We start from the raw sequence: 9516 nt of genomic DNA, 5'->3' as shown, positions 1-9516 counted from the left end.
AGATTTGGAAAGGATCAGTATCAGGAGAAGCTGAAAAATCAACACTAGCTCTAGTGAGCAAAAGTGGAAGCCAGCAGGGGGCACCCGGATTTGAACCGGGGACCTCTTGATCTGCAGTCAAATGCTCTACCCCTGAGCTATACCCCCTGATGTAAGCTGGGGCCTAAGTAATACCTTTCACCTGTGTGGCCATGCCCAGTATGCCTATAAATTTTTGCCACTGATGTTCAATTGGGCTGGGCCTCCTGGAAGCTGCCAAGCCTGCCTCACTGCAATTCTCTCTCTCTGATGCGAAACAAACAGGTTCCCCTAGCTGTAGCTGCTTGCCTGCCCTTCCTGGAAAAGCACCAACACTGATGTTTATAGCTGGAAGGGGCTTCAGAGTCTCTAGTCTGTGTCCTTCACAGTGGACATCTGAAAACAGATTCAAGGCTACCGAGCTCCTTATCGCTAGGATCAGGACTTGAATCCACTCTTCTTGACTTTGGGTTTAGTTCCCTACTACTAAGCCAATGACTATCTTATCTTCCTCTTGTCCCTACCTTCCATCAGTCAAAGTATGTAAAGGCTACATAAGTGGAGCCATCTGAATAGATTTATGCAGACTCGAGATGATCATAGGGACTAGAATGTGGGCTTAGCAGAACGTGAATGTGCCACGCAGCTCACGGACCACAAGGAAAAGCTACTGTGGGACACCAGGATTGACCGTGTGCACGGACTGGACCCTTCGGGCCTATCCTCAGATTTCCTGTACTTGGGAATCTTCTTGAGCGCTTGTCAAACATGCAGATATGATCTGGGATTAGGAACAAGCTCCTTATGGAGCCGCGAAACCCCACTTTGAGAATCACCTGTCATAGATCTACATCCGCTTCCTTTTGCGCCACCTGCAGGAAGACTCGGGTACTGAAACACCCAAGGATGGGGTTAGGCTGGGAATTCTAGCCCTAGTCCCAGGCCCAGCCAGAGCTGGTGGGGAGAGCCGGCATTAAAACCAAGGACCGCCGTCAAACTGCTCATCCTCTGAAATCTGCTCTAGACCAGTGGTCCTTAATTTTAGGGTGCATCAGTATCATTTGGAGAACTTATTAAAACACAGGCGACTGGGTCCCACCCTAAAAGTTTTTGATTAATAAGTTCTCAGGTAATGCTGCTGCTGCTGGTCCGGGCCATAGTTTGAGAACCGCTGCTCTAGACCAACAGACAGCTGAGACCAGGCCCATGCGCAGTGGCAGCCGCACCCAAGGCATCTGTTCACTGTTGCCTCTTCTGCACGTTCCGCAAAAGCCCAGTGTGCTGGGGTCCCTCTCCCTTTCCTCCCAGTGCCTGCCTGGGACCACTGGGATGGTTTCTTTGTCCTCGGTTAGCCCTCTTTCTATTTTATGATTTAGGAAGCTAAAACTCAAGAAGCCTTCTTCCCGGCTCCCCATTATGGGGAAATGTTGTTCAAGCGAGTGAAGGAGGAGGTCCACTCTTCCATCTGGAGCAGGCGGATGTGAGCTGAAAAGCCCAGCGTGTCTCAGAAAACTAGCTCCGGGTGGAGTGGGGGGGTTGTATTATTATTCCTGTGTTGCAGATGAAGAAACAGAAGACATGAGGATTCTTTGTCCCCACAAAAGAGAGTCTCTAGGTTGAGATACAGAAACCTGAAGTTTTCCTCCTAGATGCATCTGAACATTTTTGATTTGGGGAGGTTTCTTCGAGCTTCTATTCAACTTCCCTTTCTTGAGATCCTGCTATGCACTGGGCACTGTGGGGCACTGAGCAGAAGATGAATTTCAGGGCAGTATGAGGAGATTAGAGCATTTTTGAGCATTGACCGTCAGCCAGAACCTGCACTGGGTTCTGACGGTGAATAATACCAGCTCTGTATTCCCTAGTGGGCGGGCAAACCAGTAGAGGACTAACTGCTATCTGATGGAGTGGAGGGCCTGTTCTAGCAGGAAGGAGGCTTATGCTGCCTGGGGGCTGCATGGGGAGGGGCCGGGGAGCTGAGGCTATTGGGGTGGGCCTGGCTGGAGGGGGAGCATTCCAGAGGAGGTATGAGTATGGGAGGGAATGGCAATGGAGAATTTGGCCAGGCACTGGGGGGAATGCTGACCGAGACATCTGCAGCTTAGGCCTACATGGTGCAAGGCCCGACCTGCGGTGACTATTAAGAAGTGAGTATAAGGGTGTCTGGGGTCACTCCCAAGTGTCTGGATTGGGGATCTGGAAAGCTGACAGTACCACTCACAGGCACGGAAGAGAAAGAGGAAGACTGTGGGTGTGGACTTCCTGAGGACAAGGTGTCTATGAGGCCGTGGTGGCTGCGGGGGAGATACAGACATGGCCTGTATCTCAGCATAAGCTGAGAGACACTAACTGAAGTGGATCGTCCCACAACATGAAATTAACCTAGAGAAATTATGCACCTGGCACATAGTTTGTTTCCTAAAATTTTCATCTATTCCTCTTCTGCATTCTGGTAGAGAAGTGAAAGTCATCAGTGTTTTTCTAGAACTTACCCAGGAAGCAATACTGTATTGAGAGGACCCGGATATTCAGCCAGTGAAGGGAGAAGCATTATAATGGGGCAGGAGAAATCTCTAGCAACACCACTAGTCACTGAACCACCACTCAGTTCCCTTCACCAGGCTCCAGGCTTACCCACAACCTTCCTCCTTCCTCCCCATCTCCCATCACCTCTTATTCTCACAGAAGAAGCACCTGCTTTTGCCTTCTGCTTCGAACAAACAAACAAAAACCACCACCAGCAAAAAAACCCAGAGCCTATTGACCTTACCTTGTTCATTTAACTATCATTCAAGTATCTGTCATGCACCAGATGTGCTAGACCCTGGGATAGAACAATGAAGAAATCAAACCCTGTTCTTGGCCTCAGCTTCCTCATGCCCCACATTCCAAAGGTTTTCATGTCCTCACCCATCCACACTCCACATTCCCCTCTCCTCTGCTGTCCTTTCTTTCTTAAAGATAAGCCCTTCCATTCACGCTCCCTCCCCACTTCAGGAAGGTCTTTGCATCCCCAAGCTCTCCCTCCTGCCTTCGACCTCTCCATAGAAACCTGCCAAGGCAGAGCTGTCTCACTCAGTGGTAAACCGTGTGGCAAGTAACAAAAACAACCTGCTGGTGGCTGAAGCCAAAAGAGGGAGAATTTATTACTAGAACCAGCAATATCTCATGGAAATGGGGGCAGAAAGGCAGCCTTGGATTCCTCTGACTACACCGCAGAGAATGGGAGGGAAGGGGCCAAGAGTGGATGCTCTGTATTCCGGCTATTGACAAACTCAACAGGTTTGCTGCTTGGGGTGCTCTGTTCAGGAAGTGTGATTGTCCTTACGTAGTTTTATTTATTTGCAGCAAGTAAAGGAGACAGAGGATTCACATCCAAAGCTGGCTCCAAGAGGGAAGGCTTAGCCATTGCTTTCATACACTATTTGGTTAATTACATGTTGATTTCTTCTTTGCAGTTGGATAAACTTATCCTGATTTGGTTAATTACATGTTGATTTCTTCTTTTGCCTCTTGTTGGGTTCCAGTCAAGCTCAGTGGGTTACAGCTGCATCTGCAAAATACTATGCTATATTTTAACATTTAGCAAGAATCGCATTTAGAAGAAAGAAAAGAAGTAAGAAAGCCTAGAGCTTGAGAGCCTTGTCCTATCTAACACAGGGATAGCAAAATTCTTTATAAATCACACTGTTGACAAGACGATGGTAAACCAGGTGTGTAATTAATGATGGATATGAAGGTGAGAGAGAAAACAGAAAAAGTGTCATCTGTTGCATTGCAGATTGCATTGTGGCAAAACAATGACTCTTCTGTGTGTGGGTTAACAAATCCTTTCTTAATTCTGGGTGCAATTATTGACGCGCAGAGTCTGAATCAGCCCTCGGCATATGTGTGTACAGATGGGGGAAAGTGCCTCTCTGCTCTTTATTCTGTTCATCACTGACAAGCCCCGCCACCGGAAAAGACACCTTTCGTTTGATTAACACTCATCTGATGAGCCGTGAAGACAGGGAGTGTTGGGGTCGGCTCTGCCTTGCCCAGCTATTTGCAACAAAGACAGGCAGCGCCAGACAGAAGAGCTTGCCCCGATTGCTAATCCCCATGCCGCTTCATTTGGAGGGACAAAATAAATCTTGATCACTGTGGAAGGAAATGGCAAAAATTATCATTGATAAAATGGCAGCCACTAAATAGACATCATTTCAGCATCTCGGCTAAAGAAATGGGGAGGGAATACGTGATTCTGCGTTTCCACAGTGACATATATTGGCTATTAAGAGTGCTTGCATGAGTTTTGGAAAGGAGGTAAGGATAAAAACAATTCCTCAAAATGCCAATAAGGGCCATTCCTCTGACACTGAGAGGCAGGGCTCAGGTGGACTATCTCAGGTGTTGTGTATTTTGAATACCCAGGCTCTGTCACTTCAGTACCATGGTTTTTGTTGTTGGGTTAGGAAGCCCTGTCTGTGGCACACAGCATTGAATAGTTGTGTTTAGCTTCTTCCCAGTGCATGGTGATTTTCTTCATGCACGGTAGTGAATGGTGTATTACTAGGCATATTTAAACACGACATCCAAATCCTATAAAAGAATCTAAAGAAATACTTTTGAAAGCCAAAAAAATTGATGAGAAATCCACTCACGGCTGTCCCCATGTTGGGATAATCCCAGACTGAAGGGTAATTAATGGACAGGTCAGTGCTGAAAGCAGAAATTTGAATGCCCGTAACTATCTGCCAGGATCGCCAAACACTTGCGACAATTACTTCTGACCTTGAAGTTGTCATAACTTAGGAGAAGTAAGAAATGTGAAATGAACTCTCCAGGTGTGGAAATTGGACCTATGGTCCAAGCCAGCTGTCATTAAGCCAGATAAAGATAATTTGGTGAAAAATGGTAAATGATATCATGCCTCTCACCACAAGAAACAACTATTCCCTCATTTTAAAATATCATATTTTACTTTTTATTCTGAAGACAATTCGATCCATCCTTTTAAAAGTAGTTTTCTTGGTGTGTCGTTTAAGAAATCCTTTCCTTCTCTGAGTTATAGCCTCTTATTTTTAATTCAAATAATTTTTAAGGTTCCACCCACACCCACCCCCCACACCCACATTTAGGCTTTTAATTCATCTAGAATCTACCGTTCTGTATAAGGGTCTTTTTTTTTTTTTTTTAATGGAAAACCAGTTATTTCAGTACCATTTATTGAACAATTTGGTATTTCACCTGCCACTTTGTAGCTCCACTCGCATCATGTGGGGCTACATGACAAAGGCACCATGCATTTGTCACCCAACCAGGAAACTTTTGAGAGTGAAAGGGAACGTTATTCCCATTTGTGCTGGGACCGCAAGCATAAACTGAGGCTGTCCCAAGCAAATTAGGACATATAGTTAGTGTTCTCCAGAGAAACAGAACATATACATAGGTGAGGAGAGATTTATTAATTCTGAGGAACTGGCTCACCGATTATGGAGGCCGAGAAGTCCCTTGTCTGTCCTCCGCAGGCGGCAGGCCCAGGATAGCAAAGTAGCGAGGTTCCTTCTGAACCAGAGGTCTGGCAACCTGGGGACCCAATAGTGTAAGTCCCAGTCCGAGTCAGAATGCCAGAGAACCAAGAGCACCGATGTGCCAAGGCAGGAGAAAATGGATGTCCTCTGTGTTCTGCTGGTCCCTCAGAGGTTTAGATGATGCCCGTCACTGGTGAGGGCTGTCTTCTTCACTCAGTCTACCAATTCAAATGCTAATCGCTGCCAGAAACAACCTCACAGACATACCCGGAAGTGATGTTTTACCAGCTATCTGAGCATCCCTTATTCCACTCAAGTCGGCTCATAAAATTGACCATCAGTCACCCTTTCATATACCAAGTTCCCACATATGCATAGGTCACACGTCCTGTTGCATTCATTTGTCTATTCCTATGCTCACTAGTTTAATTACATTCACTTTGTAAGTCTTGCCATGAGGTAAGACAGGTCCTATCTTCTTGTTTTCATATCTTAAATTGTCCCAGCTAGTCTTAAACCTGTTTTTTCAAGTTCTACTAAAGTCTTTTTCAACCTTTGCTGATATTATATTGAACCAAATGATTGAATTGCCGGGGACCGACATCCTTCAAATATTGAGTTACCTATCCATGAATATGGTATATCTCCATTAATTCAGGTTTCCTTTATCTTTCAGTACTATTTTGTTATTTTGTCAATAAGGAATTTGAACATGTATTACTTTATTTCTAGAACTAGAACATGTATTTCTAGTTACTTTATGATTTTTGTTATTGTTAATAAGATTTTTACCCTAATTCATTATCTAGCTGATTACTGCTGGTGTATGAAGAACGACATTCATTTTTGTTTGTTGATTTTACATTGAGCAATCTAGCTGAACTGTGTTGTTGGTTCTAAAATTTTTCTCTACTTTCACTGTTGGCAATCATAATATCTGCAAATAAGGACTGTTGGTCTCTTTTTCTTTCTTTTTCTTTCTTTCTTTCCTTCCTTCCTAACTTCCTTCTATCCTTCCTTCCTCTCTTCCCTTTCCTTCTTTCCTTCCTTCCTCCCTCCCTTCCTCCCTTACTTCCTTTCTTTCTTTATAGAGGCTAGGATCCCCAATACAATATTGAATAGTAAGGGTGATAATTAGCATCCTTGTTTCTGAATTTAACAGGACTGCTTCTCATGTATTTTATTTGTGGGAGGTTTATAGTAGTTTCTACTTATCAGATTAAGGGAATTTATTTCTATTCTGAATTCATTATGCGCTTTTTTAAGCATGATTAGATATTGAATTTTATCACCTTTATCCTTATCTCTTGAGATATCTATTAACACATTCTCCTGTAATATGTTAATGTGGTAGACTACATAAATCAATTTTTTAATACTTTCATAAATCAGTTTTCTAATGTGGAACCATCCTTAAATTCCTAGAAAAAAATCCTCCTTGGTAATAGTTATTTTTTTAAAGCACTGTTAGATTCAATTTGCTAGTATTTAATTGAAGATTTTGTGCATTTATTTTTTAAGTGAAATTCATCTGTTTTCTTGCATTTTCCCTGACTTCGGAGATGATGTTATACTAGCCTTATGTACTGAAATAAATTCCAGAAAATTTTGATTTTCTGGAAGAGAGAGGAATGAGCCGTTCCTTGAAAGTTGTGTAGAAATCATCTATAAAGTCATCTTAGTTTTTTCCATTTTTTGAATGGAAATCTTTGATTATTTATTCAATTTCTTTTAAAAATGTGCATTTCATCTAAGTTTTTATAATTGTTATAATCTTGGTTATAGTATCTCATGAGTTTAAAAATCTCTACATTATCTATACTTATATCCCTTTTTCTTCCTTATTCTTGTTTATTTGTGTGTTCCGTCTTTTTCTTAATTGATTTGACAGAGCTTTGTCTAATTTATAAGTCGTGTCAAGAAACTAACTTTTATTTGTTCTTCTTTGTTATTTTCTAGGTATCTGTTTTATTAATTGCTCTTTTTATCTTTTTTATTTTCTAGTATTGTCATTCTTTATTCTGTTATTTTTCTATAATCTTAAGTTGAATGATCAGCTCGTTATTTTTTTTTTCTTGGTCAAACATATCCATTTGAATAGTGCTTTAAAGAAGTCTTTCATATATACTGCTTTTCTTTTATTTACTTCTAATCATACTGTAATTTTCAATATGTTTTTTTTCTTTAACCTATGAGTTATTTGGTAGTGTACCTTCTGTTTCCAAATAAAAAAATGTGGAGTTTTTATATAATTTTATTAGAATTTCCTAATGTTTGTATGATAGTGATTCCTGAGCGTTTTTTCAGGCTTTTTTGCTGTCTTAGTACTTGATCAGTGTCTACAAATATTCTGTAAGTGCTTTAAAACAGGGTTTGCTATATTTGTTCGTTCAAGTTCTTGCTTGCGTCGTCTCTCTTTAAAGATATTCTCTCTCTAGCATGTGAGAGAGATATTTTTACATTTTTGTATGTAAAAATATACATGTGTAATATACATCTTTATTAATTTTTAGTTTTATTTAAACATCTTTTAGCCTTACTAATCTTTTCACCTAATTGATATATTTGCTTCTGAGAGAGGCATGTCAAAATCTCCAAGTGATTATGGATTTATCATTTATCATCCAATTTTTCAAGTTTTGCTTTAGATATTTAAAGGCTCAGTATTATTGTTCTACATTGAAAAATTGTTCCTTTTAATTATAATGGAAAATCCCTCTACTCCTATTAATGACTTTTTTTGCTTTAAACAAATTTTCTTTAGGTAAATATTTCTTCTGGTTAACATTTTCTCGATATTCATTTTAATCACTTTATTTTCAAAATTTATTTTTGTTTCGAGAATATCTTGTCATTACGATAGATTTGAACTTATCCTATTATTTTACTTTTTCTATTTTCTTTTTTCTTTTCTTTTATTGCTCCTCCTATACTTTCTTCTTTACTCTATTTTCTTTCGGAATGATTAATTTTCTTTATCCACTCCGACCCCTACTTTTCTCCCACTGGTTTCGAAGTGACATATTTTTTAGTGGTTACCCAGTCCTTTTCAACATGTATACTTAATTTTTCTAATAATAGTTTTTTACTTCTGGGGGGGGAAATCTGGATTTTTTCCTACTAAAATAAAGATCTGTCTGTCATATCTATTTAATTTTACCTTATTTTATTTGTGTGTATATTTTCACTTAAATACACAACATTTAAAAAAACCGTTTTCCTGATTATACTAAAGCAATAGAAAAGGTATAAACCCACAGGACAAAAAGCAGATGGATGAGTGATAACTAGTTTCTCATAGAGGAAACAAAACCCAGCCCCAGGTGAAGTATAGTCTCTAGAGAAGTCGTCCATCAAGAAGCGAGCGATTCTGTGGGAAACGAAGGGGAGGTTGGTGACTAGAGGGCGTCACTCTAAGTGATGCAGTTCTGCAGGTTCTCACCAGTTCACTGAGAATGAATAGCAATTACAATGTATTAGGCTACCTGGGCATTGCAACATAGTCAAATGATGCTATTTTAAAGGCATACATTGGTACGGGGGTATAGCTCAGGGGTAGAGCGTTTGACTGCAGATCAACAGGTCCCTGGTTCAAATCCGGGTGCCCCCTACTGGTTTTCTTTCCACCCTGCACCTACACAGGTGGTCCCTGTAGACCTTATTAGCCACCAAATCGGCGACTCTGCTTTTGCGTGTCAGGAGGTTCTTAAAATTTGTCTAACTTCAAGAAGTAGAAGAGGAAAGAAGAAGAGGTCATGTCATCTTTTGACTCAGGAAGTGGTTTGTTGGAAAAATTCGTCTTCTAGAATTAGAGGTTTTGTCTTGACTCCGTGATGGATGCGTATATTTGGTCAATCCGAGTTCATAGTCAGGAGGCCCAGTGAGACCTCCTTGGTTTATGGAAGAGCCCGGAAAACGTCGCTGACTTGCTGCGTTGGAGTTCCGGGTTCCGCTGCTGGGTGAAAAGGCGCCTTTTAGATTCCAA

General features: G+C 41.2%; 2 non-coding genes across 2 annotated transcripts; one reads left to right on the top strand and one right to left on the bottom strand.

Annotated features, from left to right (window-relative positions):
• Positions 1 to 75: 75 nt before the first annotated feature.
• TRNAC-GCA lies at positions 76 to 147 on the bottom strand. Its single transcript has one exon. It is a non-coding gene; the product is annotated as a tRNA-Cys (tRNA).
• Positions 148 to 9069: 8922 nt separating this feature from the next.
• On the top strand, positions 9070 to 9141 carry TRNAC-GCA. Its single transcript has one exon. It is a non-coding gene; the product is annotated as a tRNA-Cys (tRNA).
• The last annotated feature ends 375 nt before the right edge of the window (positions 9142 to 9516 follow it).

This window comes from Pteropus vampyrus, unplaced genomic scaffold (genome assembly GCF_000151845.1).
Source record: "Pteropus vampyrus isolate Shadow unplaced genomic scaffold, Pvam_2.0 Scaffold112, whole genome shotgun sequence".
NCBI classification, from domain to species: Eukaryota; Metazoa; Chordata; class Mammalia; order Chiroptera; family Pteropodidae; genus Pteropus; species Pteropus vampyrus.
Note: the sequence above shows the minus strand (reverse complement) of the source record. Positions and strands in the feature narration are given on the sequence as shown.